The 20675-nt window shown below is 39.0% G+C and overlaps 1 protein-coding gene across 3 annotated transcripts in view; it reads left to right on the top strand.

Annotated features, from left to right (window-relative positions):
• RGS12 (regulator of G protein signaling 12) overlaps positions 1-20675 on the top strand; it is a 249029-nt gene that overhangs the window by 218096 nt on the left and 10258 nt on the right. The window lies entirely within an intron of this gene.

The following is a 20675-nucleotide window of genomic DNA, read 5'->3' as shown; positions in this document are numbered from 1 at the left end:
CAGTTCTTGTTTACCCACATTCCTTCAAAGTTACTCTCCTAACAGGAATTAGCTCCTAATTCTTCAAGTTTGACTTAACTCTCAGTAAATTGGGACCCATTTCCTGTTTCTGAGAAGATGACCTTGTGGCCTTACCTATCTGGGAAAATGAGGTCAATATGGGAATTGAGAAGTAATGTGGCAAAGGGTATAGCCATCTGACCGTGTGTAAGAAAGACATGGGTTCAAGTCCTCTGAAATATATATAGCCATGAGACCCTGGGCACCTTAATACAGGTAGGTACAAACCTTTCCTATGTTTGAATGGGGTCAAGCACTGATTCTAGATCTGTGACTGATAGGCCAATTTCAGTTGGAGTGAAGATTTTCTGAAGCCCCTCCATCTCCCTTGGATCTTAGATCTAGATGCCATTGATTCCAATCCCCCCCCCCCCCAATTTACAGATGAAGAAACTGAGACTCAGGCAGATTAAGTGACTTACTCAAAATCCTAGAGAAGTTCACTTAAATGCATTACAGATGAATTTGAATTTGAATTCACATTCTTATTGTGTTTGCTCTCTGGACTGGGAACCATTCCTTCTCCAAGGCAATCTTCCTGCCTAAAATTTCAGTTCCACTCTCCAGAAGTCCTTTGTGAGTTCCCTGAAGTTCACCTTTAGAATTGCTTTTTTACTTTTCTTAAGGAAGCCAGCTAAGGAAGAAAGAGCCTCTGACTAATCCTGGGTTAGAGTCCTAACTATTACTCTTCAAGAAAGAATAGAGGAGGTTGACCTCTCCCACAATGCAGCACCCATTTGTGGAGCAATAATTATGGTCACACAACTGACCCACGGCGCTACATGGTCACTGAGATAATTCCATGGAAGTTACATATTTGAATGCGATAGCCAGGACAAACATAGAACATAGAATTAAGAGAGATCATAGAATGTAAAATAAGAAGAGACCTTCAAAACAGTGTAGTCCTATCCCTCCATGTTAAATAAAAGAAACATGCCTTTATTAAGTTCTCATTATTTTCTAGGCACTTTACTAAAGAAAATACAAATACACCCCCCCCCCAAAAGATAATGCCTGTCCTCAAGGAGCTTACATTCTAATGAGGACAGACAACATAGAAAAAGGAGGTTAAAGGAGGTTGGGATGGGAAAACAAGTCTAGAAAATCAGAGACTATCTGGGAGGAGAGCAAGAAAGTCCAGCCTGGACCCTTCCACAAAATGAAGGCTATAGGAAAAACTCATTGATGGGAAAAGGGGGCCTAAGGTTGGGCGTTGCCAAAGAATATTCCAGGGTAACGAACTTGAGGCCCAGAGAATGGAACCTCACTGCAGGCAAATGGTTGGCATGATAAAGGGTTAACTGTTATTTATTAATATTTCTTTCTGGAGTCAGAAATATCCTGAATTTAAATTGCTCTTAGGGCTAACTGGGTAACCCTGGGCAAGTCACTTAAACTCTGTCTGTCTTAGTTTTCTTATATTAGGTAACAATAGCCCTTCATGGGGCTATTGTAAGAATAAAACTTTGTAAACCATAAAGGACCATCTCTATCACTTTTATTATTAATGCCCAAACTCCCATAGCTTGATTATGGACTTGGTTTCCCAGTTCCCAAGTGCAAAGTTCTTTCTTTTGCACTGCAGACACAGATACATGAATTCCTCTAAATCCACTTCTAAAAAAAAAAGTGAATCATCTTCAACATCTTCAGATTTCTCACCTATCAAGGAAAAAAGAACAGCTTGAATTTTAGGGAATTGTCTAGTGGGATGTAACAGAAGCTTACTCACTAGTGACCTTTCAATGTGTTTGTGACTGGTGGTGGGAAGTCGTGCTGGCCTTTCCAAGGGAATTGTCCAGGAGAGAAATATTTCAGGCTAAGCTGGTGTTTCCATAGTCTTCAGGGAAGAACTACTGAGAGAATCCATGTGCCAGTCCTGGGTCAAGTATTTAAGTGAGTTACAAATGGAAGTGTCAGATTGAGTCTCTTCTATGGAGAATCTTGGAGGGATGATAGATAACTGCCAATGGAGGGAATTAGGTAACAGTATAAGAGAGAACATGTGTGGATATATCAAGAGGCAGATGGTGAAGTCGGGGTTCTAGGTTATTTGAGAAGGAAGAGATCAGAGGTAGAAGAGAGAGAGAAGGAACGAGTTTTGTTCAAGATAAATGAAAAGGAATGGGGAGAACACACTAAGAAAGAATATGCTATTTGAGAAGTAGTTATCTCAATTTTAGAAATGAAAGAATTAAAGCAGAGAAAGGATAAATAATTAATAGTAGTCAAATTTCAGCCCCATCTCCTTTACTTCTGGTAAATATAATGCTCTTACCTCATGCTGTATTCAACAACCACACCCACAGCAACACCACCAACAATAATAATAGCTGTCATTTCTATAACATTTTAAGGTTTGGAAAGTGTCTTATAAAATATTGCCTCATTTTATCCTCATAACAACTCTGGGAGTTAGGGCTAGTTATCTCTGTTTTACAGTTGAAGAAGCTGAGACAGACAGAGGTTAAGTGATTTGCCCAGGGTCACTCAGCTAGTAAGTGACTAAAATCAGATTTGAACTCAGAGTTTTCTTTTTCCATTATAAACCTATCAAACAGCTCCTGTGTACAAAACACTTTGTCCATTGTTGGGGATGTGCATGTGTATAAAGACACACACACACATGTATACATACACTTCACATTTATCCCAGCTAAACCACCCCATCCCACCAAGTGTCATAGCCACCTATCAGATCAAATTTGCCTCTTTGAATTATTAGGTTATATAATTCATCCTATTTGTCATCTGTACTTTGTTCATTTTATATAAAGAGTAGGTAAACTCTGGCCCACTGCCTACTTATGTACACTCTTAGGTAAGAATGATTTTTTTTAGATAGGAAAGATACAATTTTATTACTATTATAAATTTATTTAGTACTAGAACGTGCCAGTCATTGGAGATACAAAGTTTAGGACAAAAATGGTCTGACTAAAAGGAGCTTAACATTTTACCAGGGGAAATCACTATTTACACTAATAAATAAACAACAACAAATATCTTTATGTCTACATCTAATCTATGTCTGTATCTATATCTATATATATATCTATGTCTATGTCTATATCTATGTCTATGTCTGTATCTATATCATATCTATATCTATATCTTTATCTGTCTCTGTCTCTATATCTATCATCTATCTCTATCTCTATCTCTATATCTATCTATATCATCTATATACATACATACACACAAACTAAAAGCATCCATTGGTTCCCAGATTGTGCTCTTTACTTTTTCATATTTTGTAAGCATTATCTTTTACATTTTTAAAAACAAGAAAACTATTTGAAAATTTAAAAACTTGGGTGGCTAGGTGGCACAGTGGATAGAGCACTGGCCCTGGAGTCAGGAGTACCTGAGTTCAAATCCGACCTCAGACACTTAATAATTACCTAGCTTTGTGGCCTTGGGCAAGCCACTTAACCCCATTTGCCTTGCAAAAAACCTAAAAAAAAAAAAAAGAAAATTTAAAAACTTCTTAACTCTCCCTATAAAAACAGATGGTAGATCAGATTTGGCTAATAGTTTGATGACCCCTGATATATATTTAAGGTTATTAATTTTTTATTATTGACTTCCACTTAAGTGTTCTCTCTTGGGTTACTGATCTTCTCTTTTGGTAGTCTTTTTTTTTTTTTGTTTTTTTTGCAAGGCAACCGGGGGTTAAGTGGCTTGCCCAAGGCCACACAGCTAGGTAAGTGTCTGAGACCAGATTTGAACCCAGGTACTCCTGACTCCAGGGCCGGTGCTTTATCCACTGTGCCACCTAGCCGCCCCGACTAGTCTTTTTCCTTTTCTGTAACCACCACTCACTATGGCACCAAAGAAATAGGTTTGTTTTTTTCTTCCCCCTTCCCTTTTCACTTTTCCCATTATATTTGATTCGCAAGACTGTAGTTAAATACTTCATTTTTTAACTAGTTCTCCATCTCTTGCCAAGAACCTGTCATTCCTATATTTCAAATTATAGTCCAGAAATCTGAATCCCATTCTCAGACACCATCTTCTTGGCCATCTGTTCATTTCCTAAATTTGTCCTTCTCTTCTGAACCCCCTACCTTCGTTCAGCAATAGAAAAGAAAACACCACCTATGCCCTTAAGGTCTTTATTTTTTACTTTTTGCTCATAGTTCTTAGCAATGCTTTCTAATTTTTTCTGGTGATATCATTTGTTCCTACTTGAATAACCAAAAGTTAGGAACTGCAACACTTTAACTACCTTAGGATGCATATTATTCAGTATTTTTCTGTTCCCCCTCATCTTTGAATGTTCAACACAAATACTTCCTTTGATTTATAACTGGTGAGTCAGGGTTAGTGTAGATTGAGAGATACAAACCCTGGGAACATTGCGAATGTCTCCATGGTTTCTGTCAGGTCAGTAAATACCTTTAGCAGGGAATCCCCTATCCTCCATTACCTTTTACTATAATAGATCTTTACAGTAAGGTACTTCAGGAAGAGTAGTAAGAAGACTTTTGGCATCATGGATCAAAGATCGGAATTTGAAAGGGTCTCTGAAAATTAGCAAATCCACTTGCTTCATCACAGAAGGAATCAACTGAGAACTACAAAGAAGTTGGCTTCTCTATGGTCCCACAATGAATTAGTGATAGTTACTGACTAAAATCTAAACCTTCCAATTCTCACTTGAACAATCTTTTTATTGAATCACATCCCTCTCTTAGAAGGGATCCATCTCACCTTTCCCCAGGCCCTTCCCTGCTGTCTATAAACATTCCCAAATCTCTCTCATCTTTAAAAAAAATCCCAACCTTTCCTAGATCCTACCATTCCCTTGAGCTATCAGCCTATATCTCTTTTCCTTATCTCAGGCAAACTCTAAGGGAAAAAAAAACTGCCTAAACTTGTTTCCCCTTCCTCTCCTCTTACTCTCATCTCATCCTTTTTTAATCTTACAATTGACCTTATTTCTCAACTAACATTGATCTCTGTCAAGTCACCATAGATCTCTTAATTGCCAGTTCTTCTGACCTTCTCTGGATCCTCATACTTCTTGAACTTTCTATAGCATTTGACCCTGCTGGATGCCCTTTCCTCCCAGATACTTGTTCCTTTCTGGGTTTTGTGATTCTGTCTTCATTGTCCTTCACTGTCTTCATTCTTGTTTACTGTCCTTTTCAACTTCATTATCCATATCCTGCCCCCATTTGTGGCATACTTTGAGACTCTAGGCTGAGTGAGTACTTCCCTTTCTGTATTACTTTTCTCAATCATTTCATCCATAAGCTTATTTAGGTTTAATTATCCTCCTTTGACTGATGACTCCCAGGTCTCCATTTTCAGAAACCTTAGACCTTCTCTTGAGCTTCAATTCCACATCAATATCTGCCTATTACACATTTCCAACTAGATGTCCCAGAGGTAGCTCAAACCAAACATGTACAAAGAGAACTCAATATCTTTCCCCAAAAAACCCCACCCTTCTTTTGAAATTTCCTATTTTCTCAAGGTTACCAACCTCTTTTTAGTCATCTGAATTTACAACTTCAATGTCATCCTCAATTCTTACTCTCTCTTGCTCCATATATTCAGCTAATTACTAAATTAAGGCCATTTTTTTTACAAGTTGTTCCATCCTCCCCCTTCTTTCCTTAAACATGGCCATCATCCTGGTCTAGGCCTTCATTATTTCTTGCCTAGACTTTTACAAAAGCCTCCCTTTTCATCTCTTGCTTCAAGTTTCCTTGAATGCCTATCCATATTCCATTTTATTAGAGATTGACATTAGAGGCTGAACAAATTTCTATAACTGTGTTTCCTTCCTGGCATTGAAAAGCCTTCATCCTTGGGGCCTAGCCAACCTTTCTGACTTTATTCTACATGACTCCCTTCCCTTTATTTCATCAAATAGCCAAACTGGCCTTCTTGCTCCTCTCATACAATATTCCCACCTCTGGACCTTTGCACTGGCAGTGTCCCATGCCTGGCATGCTCTTTCCACTAACCTCCTCCTCCTAGCTTCCTTCAAGACTGAGCTCCAATTCTACATTCTGGGGGAGGCACTTCCTAATTTCTCCCCCTTCCTTTCTTTCTTTAAATCATGTGCTTTGTGTCAGATTATACTTCCCACTTATACTTTATATATCTTGTATGCACTTGACTATGGAAAGGTAATGGAAAGGTCATTGGACCTGGGTTTCATTCCTGGTTCATTCAGTTATAAAAGAGATGACTTTATGTAAATCACTTACTCTCTCTAGGCCTTGGATCCCTCCTATAAAACAAGGGCAAGTGATCTTGCATGTCCTTCTTCATAGAACTGTTTCAAGGAAGGCATCTCCAGTACTCTTACATGAATGTCCCTTTCCATAGAACAGATTATGGCTCCTTCATCACTTAGTCATGTGTCTTTGAGCATGATTGTGGCTGAAAAATTCATTCCCCTGCAGCCAACTTGGAGATGAGTTTCTCAGAGCTTTAGCCTTAGCTGTTCCCCAGATGAGAAGCATACAGTCATTCAATCCATTCCCCAAGTCTCTATTTGGAGCCTTTTCAGCTGGGTAAGACTGGTCCTGGAACCTGTAATCTGCTGGAAGATACTTTGGGAACATGGAGTCTTCTTTATGACATGGCATGTCTACTATATAGGAGGATATAAGCAATAGAATGAGGAATGTATTTTGTAAAAACTAATGAGTAAACAAACAAAAGCAGAGAAAAATGGTGAACTATCACCCCTACATGACCTTGGGCAGCTCACTGAACATTTCTGGGTCTAGGTTTCCTCATCTTTTAAATGAGGGGGTTGATGTAGATCACATTCTGGCAGTCTCCTTCCCTTGGACCATCTTTGTTGTTGTTCAGTTGTTTCAGTCATGCCATGACTCCATTTGGAATTTCCTTTGCAGAGATATACTGGATGGGTTTCCTGTTCTCTTCTCCAGCTCATTTTACAGATGAGGAGACTGAGGCAAACAGGGTTAAGTGATTTGGCCAGGATCACGCATCGAGGAAGGGTTGGGGGTCAAATTTGAACTCAGATCTTCCTGACTTCACTTAGCTGCAGAAACTGTCTCTACCCCATTGGAAATTTGGAAATGAGACTACCACACCACCATCACTTCCTATATAAAGCCTCACCATTTCTCTCCCCCACTGCTCTCTAACACCCACTTTTATGTTGTCTTCCTTCATTATTTTCAGTAAGCTCCATAATGAGAGAAATTATCTAATTTATTTGTATTTGTATGTGCATTCCTTGGCCCAGTGCCTAGCCACATTGTAAGTACTTAATAAAAGTTATATATATTTGTCTATCTATCTTCTATCATCTATCTATCTATCTATCTGTCTCTCTGTCCATCTATCTTCTCTCTCTCTCTCTCTCTCTCTCTCTACCTGTGTGTCTATATGTTTGTCTATCTATTACCTCTGAGGTTCTGTCCAATTCCAAATCTATTATCATAATCCTACCTTCTTATTTTACAGATGAGGAAACTAAGGGTCAGAGAGAAAGAGTGACTTACTAAGGTCATACAATAGCAGTTTTTTTTTTTTTGCAAGGCAAATGGGGTTAAGTGGCTTGCCCAAGGCCACAAAGCTAGGTAATTATTAAGTGTCTGACAATAGCAGTTTTAAAAACAAGATTAGAATCCTCTGCCTCTCAGAGCAGAATTTACTGTATTTTACAACATGGGCACTGGAACAAATTCCATATGGGGGCCCCCTCAGGGCTGACCTCTGCAGGGCAGGCTGCCTTCTCTGTTGTCTACTGAACTAAGAGAAGTACGCATTCCCCACCCTGTTTTAGGCCTGGTTGTTCCTGTTGAGCAAGGCAACTGTTGAATGACTCCTTTTTTCCCCCTAAGGACAAAATACATTGCTGGCCAGGCCTGAATAAGAGCCTTGAATCTGAGCCATAGTTTCCTGTCCTAGGTTGCCCAGGACTGCTACTCTTCAGCCTCCACCCCCTTAAATAGTATTTGTATTAGTGGGCTGATGATCCCCAAATCCCTTGTCCCCAGGGTAGGGGTAGGTGGGTAGGTGGGTCTGCTTCAGACCAACTTGTGAGTTCAGTTCCTGTCCACATGCTTCAACTTGAACCACTGTGCTTGGGAGGAAGTTTCACAAACAGATACTACCCCGAGAAAATACTGTGACACACTGAACAGTCGAAGGCAAGTCATTCTAAAGATATCACACCTCATCAGAGGCTCAGCATGTTGAAAGAACTCTCATGTAGTTCAGGGAGGGTCTAGGATTTAGCTTGATGTGAACTGATGAGATCCTCCAAAAGAGGAAAGAGAAGAGGGCCTAGGATAGAGTTTAAGTAAATTCCAATGGTTAATGGGTATGACATGAATAAAGTATTCAGCAAAAAAGATACTGAAGAGGAGTGATCAGACAATCAGTAAAGCACAGTGCCATGAAAAATCTAGAGAGAAGAGATATCTAGGAATGTGGGGAGGCAACAGTGTCAAATGCTAGGAGACTTTTTTTGTTGGCCAAGATGTTGCCTATGCAGCCCAGGCCTTGCCTTTGCAGAGGGTTTTATCCTCCTTTATGTCCAGGTTCTGACTTAACAGTGATTTGTTACCAACTCAGTCTTGTCTTTTACCTCGGTATTCTCAGGGTTCAGACTTTGTTTGGGATTGGGATCCTCCTTGCTGGCTTGCAATTTAGCTGCTGGGTCCTCTGCTGTTGTTAAGCTGTATGGACCTGGATTGTATTGTGGCTAAAAACCTCCTGCTGGCTTTCCCACTCTCAAGCCTCCTGGACTTTACTTCCCCTTTTCCCCCAAAGAGACAGACCTTCATTGAAGATCCTCCTTGATGTCTGCAGTTGAAAACTTTGAATCTTCTCTTTTTCTTGGTGGGATCTATAGTGTGAATGTCAGAGTAGAGGCTTCATTTATCTTTGGTAGGGAAAAGCTTCAGGAGCATGTTAGCTTTATGCTGCCATTTTGGCTCTGCCCAGGAAGTCTCCCACTATGAGAATTTTTTAAAGACCATTGGATTCAGCAACAAAGAGATCACTGGGAACTTTAGAGGGGGCAGTTTCTTTGAATGATGATGTCAGGAGCCAGATTTTTTAGAACTGAGAGGAGAAGTAGAGGCACAAGGACTGACATGAAAAGGGAGATACAGGATGATAGAAAGTATAATAAGAAGTTGGGTGGTAGGAATGTTTAGAATAATAAGATAATCAGATCAAATGAGAGTTTTTTTAGGACAGGGAAACATGGATCTTTTATAAATAGCAGGGAAGAAGCCAATAGACAAAGTGAGATCGAAGATTAATGAGACAATACTGATAATCCTTTTTGAGTTGAAATCTGGTCTAAAATACTTAGTAGCTGTCTTAGGTAAGTCATTTACCTGGGTAAGTCATTTATCTTTGTTTGCTTTAATTTCTTCATCTGTAAAAATGAATTGGAAGTACCATACTGATCAAACTACCAAATAACTACTTTACTGAGCTAGAAAAAATAGTAACAAAATTCATCTGGAACATCAAAAGGGCAAGAATAGCAAGGGAACTGATAAAAAAAAAATGTAAAGGAAAGTGGCCTAGCTCTACAAGATCTAAATCTATACTATAAAGTGATTGTCATCAAAATTACCTGATACTGGTTAAGAAACAGAGTCATGGATCAGTGGCTTAGGAGAGGCTCAAAAGAAACTGCAGGAAATGACGACAGCAATCTACTATTTGACAAACTCCAAGACATCAGCTTCTGGAATAAAAACTCACTATTTGACAAAAATTTTGGGGAAAACTGGAAAATAGTATAAGCAAAAACTAGGCATAGACCCACATCTCACACCCTTTACTAAAATAAGGTCAAAATGGGTACAGGATTTAGACATAAAGGACAACACTATAGATATATTAATAGATCAAGAAATACTCTATCAGATCTATGGAAATGGGATAAATTTATGACCAAACAAGAATCAGAGCACATTATAAACTGCAAAATGAATGATTTTGACTATATTAAATTAAAAAGGTTTTGCATTAATAACATCAATGCTGAAAAAATTAAAAGGAAAACAGAACGTCGGGAAACAATCTTCACAACTAAGTGTTCTGATAAAGGTCTCATTTCTAAAATATATAGAGAATTGTATCAGATTTATAAGGTGACAGGATTCCTCAGTTGATAAATGGTCAAAGAATATGAATAGGTAGTTTTCAAATGAAGAAATTAAAGTTATAAATAATCATATGAAAATATACTCCAAATCATTATTGATTAGAGAATGCAAATTAAAACAAGATGAGAAAAAGGGAAAATGATCAATGCTGGAGAGTTTCTAGGAGTCTTGGGATATTGTTGCATTGCTGATGGAATTGTGAATGGATCCAACCATTCTGGAGAATAATATGGAACTATGCCCAAAGAACAATAAAACTGTTCATACCCTTTTTTTTTTTGTTTAGTTTTTGCAAGACAAATGGGGTTAAGTGGCTTACCCAAGGCCACACAGCTAGGTAATTATTAAGTGTCTGAGGCCGGATTTGAACTCAGGTACTCCTGACTCCAGGGTCAGTGCTCTATCCACTGTACCACCTAGCCACCCCCTGTTCATACCCTTTGACCTAGTATATCCAATTCTAGGTCTATATCCAAAAAAATCATAAAAATTTGGAAAAGTCCTACATGTTCCAAAATATTCATAGCAACTCTTTTTGAGGTAGCAAAGTTAATCATTCCCCAATTGGAAATTGAGGGGATGCCCTTCAATTGGGGAATGATTAAGTTATGGCACATGAATACTGTGTATTGAATATTATTGTTCTATATTGAGTATTATTGTTCTATAAGACACCATAAATAGTTGGACTCTAGAGAAGCATGGAATGACTTAGAGGATCTGATGATGAGCAAAGGGAGTAGAACCAAGAGAAAGAACAATGTACACATCAACAACATTGTGAGATGATGGAAGTGGCTCCTCTCAGCAGTTCAGGGAGCTAGGACAACCACATTAGACTGGCTATAGACAATGTTATCCCAATCCAGAGGAAGGAAAAACAAAACAAAACAAAGCCAACCCTTCAGAATCTGATGAACATTTTATAAAAATTATCTCTTGTGTATTTCTTTCCCTTAATCCTCATTCCTCATACCAAAAATGGCTACTCTGTAAACATGTTTATCACAAATATGTATGTATAATGTTAACCTGACTGTTCATCATTGAGGGGAGGGGGGATGAGAAGGGAGGGGAGAAAAAAATTTAAAAAAAGAATTGAAAAAGGTAATGGGAAACCACTCTATAGCTTTTGCCAAGAAAATCCCAAATAGGGTCACAGAGGTTCCGACACAACTGGATAACAAAAATTGACAAATTTATTAAAAAAAAACAAGGTAAGATCAAGGGCACATGTAAAGGGATGGTCTTGGCAAATAGGAGGGACATCTCTTTAAGAGTGAACGACAGACTTAGAAACAGACTCAGAGAAAGTTATGACTTCCTTTGCAAAGTGGAGATTGGGAAGAGTGGAAAAAAGATAAGATATTCAGATCTTTATGGCTGGGAAACCAAAAGGGGAAATTAAATGACTAGGCTCTTGGGACTCAAAGATGTCTTTCCCTTCTCTTGACCCTTTACTTACTTGACCCTTGGCACATTAATAGCTGGAAGGACAGCAATTTGGTCCTTGGTCATTCAGTCCATCAATAAGCATTTTATTAAGAAATTATTACTATGCAGACAGTGGATACAGCGCTGGGCTTTAAGTTAGTAATACCTGAGTTTAAATATGGCTTCAGGGGTGGCTAGGTGGCGCAGTGGATAGAGCACTGGCCCTGGAGTCAGGATGATCTGAGTTCAAATCCGGTCTCAGACACTTAATAATTTACCTAGCTGTGTGGCCTTGGGCAAGCCACTTAACCCCAATGGCTTCAGATCCTTTCTAGCTGTGTAACCCTGGGCAAGTCATTTAACCCTCTTTGATCCAGTTTCCTCATCTATAAAATGAGTTGGAGCAGGAAATGGCAAACACTCCGGTGTCATTGCCAAGAAAATTTCAAATGAGTTCATAAAGATTCAGACAAAACTGAAACTACTAAGCAATAGCAACCATGTATCCAGAGCTGGTTTCCTGGCCTTAACAAGTAACTTCATCTCTTTTGTCTCAGTTTCTTCCTTTGTAAAAGAATTACTCTCTACAATTCTATAATTTTGAAACATTGTATGGCATATCTTAATGATATCTTCCTCCATACTTAGCCACCTGGCCATCCCAACTGTCCCAGCCTGGGAGTGTAATGATAATAATAGCTGACATTTATGTAGTGATTTACATCCATCATCTCACACAATCTTGCTTCAGCCCACCCTTACTCCAGTCTCTTTCCTTTCAATAAAGCCTCCAGAGAGTTGCCAGAATCATCTCAGATGTTCAGTCTTGACCAAATTACTCCTCTATTTGAAGACTTTCAGTAAAGTCCCAGTTTCCTACAGCAAGTAATTACCAGAAGAGATTATAATCTCAATGCAGAGGCCTCCCAAGTCTGCATATTTAGCCTTGCTCTCCCTCCAATATCTAGTCTAACATTCCTACAGCCTGAAGGACATCTTCACCTGGATGTCTCACTGGCATCTCACAAATCCAAGCCATAACTCATATTTTTCTCTAAATTCATCCTTCTTCCAAAACTTCCCATTTCTACAGAGAGCACCAATAACCCAGATTCATAATGGTGTTATGCCCTACTTTTCTCTCTTCCTTCCCCTCATTTTCTCCTCCCCCCCTCCCCATATCAAATCAACGATCAAGTCTTATCAATTCTACCTCTACCTCTAGAACATATCTCTCATCTGTCTCATTAGAGGCACTCCCTTAGTTCAAGCCTATACCCCTTCTCTCACCTGGACTGTTGGAATAGCCCTTTAATTGGTCTTCCTGTTTCCAGTCTCTCCCCTCTCTAATCTAACTTCTACAGTTGCCAAATTGCTATTCCTAAAATTTAGATTTGACCCTGTTACCTCCTTATTCAAACACCTGGAATGGCTCCCTTTTGCTGCTAGCATCTACATTTCTGATCTTATTTTATATCACTCCCATCCTCACCATTGTCTTATAGAATGCTTTAATTCCTACCTGCAACCCTTCCTGATATTCTTGAAATTGCTTTATAAATTATTTTGTATATAATAATTATTTCCTTATCTGTTCATGTTATATCTCTCAGAAAATGAAACCTCCTTGAAGTCAGGGTTATTTCATTTATATCTGTACATCTCTAGCCTTTAACACAAGTCTTGCTATAAATAGGCACTTACAAATCATTGGCTACATTGAACTGAAGTCAGAATTTAAACCCAAATCTTTGGACTTTCAGTCCATACTGTTGTAGCTGTTGAGTTATTTCAGTAATGTCAAATTCCCCATGACCCCATTTAGGGTATTCTTGGCAAAGACACTGTAGTGATTTCTTTCCTTCTCCAGATTATTTTATAGATGAGGAAACTGGGGCAGCTAGGTGGCACAATGGATAGAGCACTGGCCCTGGAGTCAGGAGTACCTGAGTTCAAATCCGGCCTCAGACACTTAATAATGACCCAGCTGTGTGGCCTTGGGCAAGCCACTTAACCCCATTGCCTTGCAAAAAAAAAATAAAAAGATTAGATGAGGAAACTGAGGCAAACAGGATGAAGTGACTTGCCCAGAGTCACATACCTGGTAAGTGTCTGAGGTCGGGGGCAGCTAGGTGGTGCAGCAAATAGAGCATGGGCCCTGGAGTCAGGAGATCCTGAGTTCAAATCCGACCTCAGACTTATTAAGGCTCTTAATTAAGGGCCTTAATAATTACATAGCTGTGTTACCTTGGGCAAGGCACTTAACCCCCTGCTTTGCAAAAAAACAAACAAACAAAAAGTGTCTGAGGTCAGATTTGAATTAAGGTCTTCCCTACTCCAGACTTGATGCTGCATTCATGGCCTGGGCTTTGCTACTGCCACTTAATTCAGGAAGACAATGGGATCACTCAATAGGGGCCCTGAAGTTCCATACTTTAAAAAGATTTTAGCCCTTACTTTAATCTGTGAAAAAGCTACCGGAGAACAGACCTCTCCAACTGGTGAGAGGGAGTGGGGAATGGAGCAGAATTAGTGATGACTTATGTTGCAGTGAAAACAAAGCAGTTTGCATGTGAATTTTTGAGTGTAAGTCACCTCAAGTCAGCAAGAATTTACTAAGCATCTACTTGTGCCAGTCATCATGCTGAGCACTGGGTATACAAAGAAAGGCAAAAGAATAGTACTGCCCTCAAGGAGCTCATGCTCTGATGGGGGAGACAACATGCAAACAACTATCTAGCAATAAGGTGACAGTGGAATAAATTAGATGAAATGTTGGGGGCATGGCATTAGCATTAACAAAGACAGAGCAAGATTTCTGGTAAAAGGTGGAGATTGGAAGAAGTCAGGTAAGCTAGAAGGTGGAAGGGAAGAGGGAGAGAATTCCAGGGATGGGAAGTCAATTCCAAGATGGGGTGTCAGACTGTCTTGAGTGAGCCACCGTGAGGCTGGTGCCACTGGATTATGGAGTATGTGAGAGACAAGGAGTTGTAAGAATGGAAAGAGAGGAAGAAGAAAGTTAGGACTTCAAACAGGATTTTATAGTTGATGCAGGAGCTGATAGGGGGCTGCTAAAGTTTGTTGAGGAGAAGTGTGACATGGCAAGGGCAGCTGGGTGGAGGAGGGCTTGGAGTGGTCAGAAACTTGAGGCAGGGAGACCACCCTGCAGGCTACTGCAGTGTGAGGTGATGAGAGCCTGGATTAGGGTATGGGTGGGGTCAGTAGAGAGAAGGGGGTACATGCACAAGAGATGTGCTAAAGATAGAATTAACAGGAGTGCTTTTTCCATCCCACTTGCCTATAAATTTAAAAAGTCACAGAATGAGTATACAATCTTCAGTTTTCTGTTTGGAAGGACTCCCTCTTCTCAGGGAAGCTGCTGCCAAATATTCTCAATGAACCCCTTTTGGATGAGATGACTGTGTCTGGACTTCTGGGCCGAAGCATCCAGGAGGCACAGGCTTGCCTGGAAGTTGGGAGACTGGGACATTGGACAGCAGTTTTCCCCCTTGCTGAGCCTCAGTTCCCTCCCCTGTAGAATGACAGGACCGGACAAAATCATTTATAGTTAAGAACTGCTCCATGATAAAGGCTATGATTAATTTCTCTTTATCTGTAGATATGGCATCTAAATATTTTCAATTGTTTTGTTTCTAGGAATTTCTTAGTTCAAGAAAGTTTTCTTTGTTTTTTGTGTGTATTTTTTTAGGTTTTTGCAAGGCAATGGGGTTAAGTGACTTGCCCAAGGCCACACAGCTAGGTAATTATTAAGTGTCTGAGGCTGGATTTGAACTCAGGTCTTCCTGACTCCAGGGCCAGTGCTCTATCCACTGCACCACCTAGCCGCCCTAAGAAAGTTTTTTTTGTTAACCAAATTTCACAGCAAAGATCATTTTTGGTGGCTCAATATGTATACCAGACACATTTTGTGTATTTGTGTGTATGTAGACACATACTTGGATTGTGGACATTCATGTAATACTAATAATAATGATAATAATAGCAAGCATTTATATGACACTTTAAAGTATGCAGAGCACTTAACATGTTATCTCACTTAATTCTAATAACAACAAATGGAAATAGGTACTATTTTATCCTCTTTTGATAGTTGAGGAAACTGAGGCAGAGTTAGGTGACTTGCCCTTGGGTCATACAGCCAATAAGTATTTGAATCAGGATTTCAACTCAGGTCTTCCCGGCTCCAGGCCTGGCACTCTGTCCGTAGTATCTCCTAACTGCCTTATATATTGTATATATGAGTTTGAATATATGTGAACTGTAGTGTTTGTGTGTTTGTGTATGTGTATATATATTGTGTTATATGAGTACATATATAGGTATGTGAATGTATGTCTGTATTGTGTGCTTATGTCTGCACGTTTTTATTTATATATATTTACATGTACCAGAATATATGTATTACTTAAATATACATTTGTACAGCTGTGGCTTTGTGTGAGAATATATGTTTCCCAAAGACAATATATGTGAATGCGGGTATGAATTTGTACTGTCTACAAAAAAAGCATATGTGTGTGTATTGTATAGGAGTGAGAGAATGTGTGAATGTGTTAGAGAATGTGTGTGTGTGTATGTGTGTGTGCACTTGCATATGTGTGTGTAAAGGGAAAGGAATATTCCTGGTTTTGGCCAATGACCATGAAAACAAACTTTTTTCAACGGTTTAAAAAAATCAGGAATTTAAAACAGTTCAACGGGCATGGGGGTGGGAGCAGGCGTTGGATTTAAAATTGGATATAGAAACAGCCGTATGTGAGAGAGTACTTTGCTCAACACGAGAGAGAAAAAGGACCAGAAATCTTGGTTATGAATAAGAGCTAATGTTGGAAATTACTGGTCTATGGAAACAGAGGCCAATGTATGGGCTACACAGTGAGTGTTTGTGTGACTGGGGGCTCACATGGGGGAAGGGGAAAGAGCAATGGATAAGGAGTCAACTGAGCTAGGTTTGGATATTGGTTCTACCACTTCTTACCAAGGTGGTCTCAGAAAAACCACTTCTATGGCATCAGTTCTCTCATCTATAAAATGAGGTTTAGGATAGATGAGTCTCTGATCTAAATATGATAGATGTGATGATATGAAGACATGATGATATGATATAAATATGCTGGAGGAGAGGGAAACTCCAGGCTGGGTACTCTCAAGTTTATGAATCATAAAATACAATTTATTTGTCTCCAGAGACCTCTACACTTTTCACAATGTGTGAATTTGGTCATATCAGTAAACTCTCAAGTCTGTTTCCTCATCATGAAAGGAGGAGACTAGAATAGGTGATTTCCAAAGTTCCTTCTGGGTCTAAATCCCATGAACTATGCCCTCTGAGGATGGAAAGCTCTGCCTTCTTTTCTCAAAACCAGTGGAGGGACACCTTGATTCTTGAAGCCTGGGTTTGAATCCCAGTTCAGTTGTTATTTTTTACCTATCTGACCTTGATTAAATCCTGTATCCTCTTAGAGTCTTAGTTTCTTCATTTTACAAATAAGGAAGTTAAATTAGATGACTAGATTCTTTCTAACTCAACATTTATGATCTGATTTTCCTCTGATCCTAGTTTGGATAGGTTATTGTCAAGAGCAGGCTGAGATATGGGAGCTCAAATACCAGCAAAGCTTAGGAGAAAGGACTCAGGTCCTGCTGATGCAGACTTCAGGTAAGGTCAAATTAGAATCCATCTCTGAAGGGAGACGGCTCACTTAAGTCTGACTTTCTAGGTTTAAGGTGATTAAAACTGACCAGCACCATCAGCAACAATAGATATAGTGAACACAGCAGTCTGAGTGTAAAGAATGTTTGTGAGTGATTTCTAGTATATAGATTGATGCATTAACTTTTTTATGAAGAATCTGGTTTCAATTAGATGCCTATATATTTCTTATCTGTGGTCCCCAGGGAAGTTTTCTCTAGTAGTAGCATGTTCATTAGGGCAATGCAAGTGCTCATGAGAACAGTCACTGACAGCCTTGATGCCTCCAGCTGAGGTCTTCCCCCATCCCAAAGTCAACAGGGAATGGGATTTTCTAACAGACTCTAAACTCATGGTACTATTATTTTAAAAAGAGAAATATTAAGAACACAAACACCAAAGTTTAGGGCAAATTTTTTGTTTATTTTCAATCTACCAACAAATCAAAACCAGAACAGAAGGATTATTGGATAGAGAGTCTAGTTAGTTAGGGATCTCTAAAGTTCCTTCTGTTGCCAGAGTTCTTAATTTGGGAGTGTATATACTTTTTTTTTAAATAAACATTTCAATATGACCAGTTTCCTTTGTAATTCTCTGAATTTTATTTTATACATTTAAAAACATTATTTTAAGAAAGGGTCCAAAGATTTTTACCAGATCACCAAAGAAGTTCATGACACAAAAATTGTTAAGACCTCATGTTCTATTGAGAATATTCAATACTCAAAGTAATTTTCATCTAGGCATTCTAAGATCTATGTTCTAAGGAGTCTCCCATCTCTGACATTCCAGTTTCTAAAGTCCCTTCCAAATCTGGCATTCCTCATCTGAAGAGTCCTTCCAAATTAAATTCCATTTCCAATTCTTAAAGGTTTTCCCAAGGTTGTTTCCTGCTATATATGCTGAACCTAGTTATCTATTCCTCTCCTCTAAGCAAATGAGATGGTGGTAGGAGATTTAGCAAAGAATATCAGATAGTCTTTGCCCTTGAGGTTCAGGGAGTCCAGCTGGGGAGATAAGATAAACACACAAATGGAAATATAAATAACTCTGGAGGAGGAGATCCTTGAGCTAGGTGATTTAATCTAGAGGCTAAGAGATAGGGAGATTTCAGGGAAGAGAGATGAGTTTTGAGCAATAAAATCAACATGGAATCCCTCTCTTCCATACACAGCATGGTCTGAAGCAGCTAGGTGGTACAATGGTTAGACCAAGGGCTTTCTGTCTATATATACCTCAAATAACCTTGGCCAACTCATTTAATCCCTGCCTCAGTTTCCTTAACTGTAAAATGAAGTTGATAATCCCACCTACTTTCCTGGTTGTTGTAAAGCTCAAATGAGGTAATTATAAAGTCCTCAGCACAATGTTTAGCACATATTAGGCACTATATAAATTGCTAGTTTTTATATTATCTTGAATCTGAGGAGAGGAGAGACAAGGATAAGATAGTCCTTCTGGCCCTTAGGCAGAAGGGGAAGCTTTGGGCACTTGATGAGTGGGATGATTTAGAGAGGAGGAGGAGGACTTGGTGGACAACATCCTAGACATTCTCTGCCCAGTGTCCTGGTGGTCTCTATAACTTTCTGATATCTCTTATTCTCTATAATCCTGATAGCATTCTTTTTCATCCTTTCTAGGAGCTGTGATTTCATTGGCAAGGCTATTCTCCACCTTCTGTAGACCACAGCCCCTTTATATCTTTGTAGATGGTCTTATGAAGTTGCTTTGGCATTAAAAAAATCATTCTTTAGTGACTAGTCTCTTTGATTTTGTCAATGCTCTTGTGTGATGAGTAATAATAATAATTCATATTTTCATAACATTTTGAGGTAGCATGAGGTGACAATGTAGATGTTATTATTCCCATTTTACATATGAGTAAACTAAGGTTTAGGGAAATGCAGTAACTTGTCCAGATTCACATAGATAGCAATTCAGAGACTTTCTTCTGACTCCTAGGGTTCTTCCTATGGTGCACAATGTCTTCTGCCTAAGTGTTTATTTGAAAACAAATATTCAAAACTAGCCATTAATAAGAGACCATATTTTTCCATTTGACTTGTCTAAGTTGTCCTGAATTGGAAAAATTTCTCCTCCCCATCCCAAACTTTTTTATTTTTAATTTTAACGCAATGGGGTTAAGAATGACTTGCCCAAGGTTACACAGCTAGGCATTTATTAAGTGTCTGAGGCCAAATTTGAACTCAGGTCCTCCTGATTCCAGGGTTGGTGCTCTATCCACTATGCCACCCAGCTGTCCCCCAAGCTTTTTATTGGTTATGTCATTTTAAAATGTTTTTGGAATGTTATTTTAAGATTGCTTAGTGAGAAATGATGGGAGAATTCATCTAGAATGTGCCCTTTTCTCCACTGTCTTGGCTCTGTCTAGGACCAAAAGGAATGAAGCTTTCCTCTCTCATGCAACAATTTCAATAATTGAGGAAAGCAGTTATGACAGCCAATATAGAAATCTTGAACTGGCATTTCAAATAAACCTGAAAATATCTCACCTTGATCAATTCTACCCTGGAGGACAAGGCTCCTTAATTAGGTTCTTGTTTCAATCCAATATCACATTTTAGTTTCACTACAGTTCTTTTGGGAGATCAAGACAAGGATAATTATTAATGTTTTATAGATGAGGAAACTGAGTCACAGAGAATTTTAATGAGTTTTCCAAGGTCTTGCATCAGGTAAATGAAGGAATCAACATTAGAATTTACAAACTGAAAAGTTCAAAGAGTCATAAATTAAGAGCCAGCTGGGATCTTAAAGGACATCATGTCCAGCCTCCTAATCATACAGAAGTGGAAACTGAGGCACAGAGAAGTTGACTTGCCTAGGATCACACTGCCAGTAAGTATCTAAGCAAGGATTTGAAAAAAAGGAGAATAGGCATTTATTATGTATCAGACATTAGGCTTAGTGCTTTTACCAATATTAAAGTCAGATCTTTCTAATTCCAGATTCAGTGCTCTCTCTATATTCACACACACATACACATGCACACAAACACACACACTTCTGCCCTCACTACCACTGGGTATTCTCCCCATTTGGGAAGATCACAATCAATTTTTGTGTTTGTAGACAATCTTATGAAGTTGATTGTCTTAAGCAATGTTTTCTCCTTTATTTTCTGCCTTCATTTGGGCTGGTTTGCCCAGTTGCTAGGACCACATTCGAAGTCTTCCCTTCTTGACAGGACTGCTTAGAACTTGTGTGCCACTGACTGGTCCTGAAGAAACTGAGGTCAGAGAATGTCAGAGGAGGACTCTGGGAGGAGATATTTATGATGACTGATAACAAAGGCAGTATCATGTGGT

The sequence above is a fragment of the Macrotis lagotis genome, chromosome 3 (assembly GCF_037893015.1).
Source record: "Macrotis lagotis isolate mMagLag1 chromosome 3, bilby.v1.9.chrom.fasta, whole genome shotgun sequence".
In the NCBI taxonomy this organism is placed as follows: Eukaryota; Metazoa; Chordata; class Mammalia; order Peramelemorphia; family Peramelidae; genus Macrotis; species Macrotis lagotis.
This window is presented reverse-complemented; position numbering and strand designations above follow the sequence as displayed.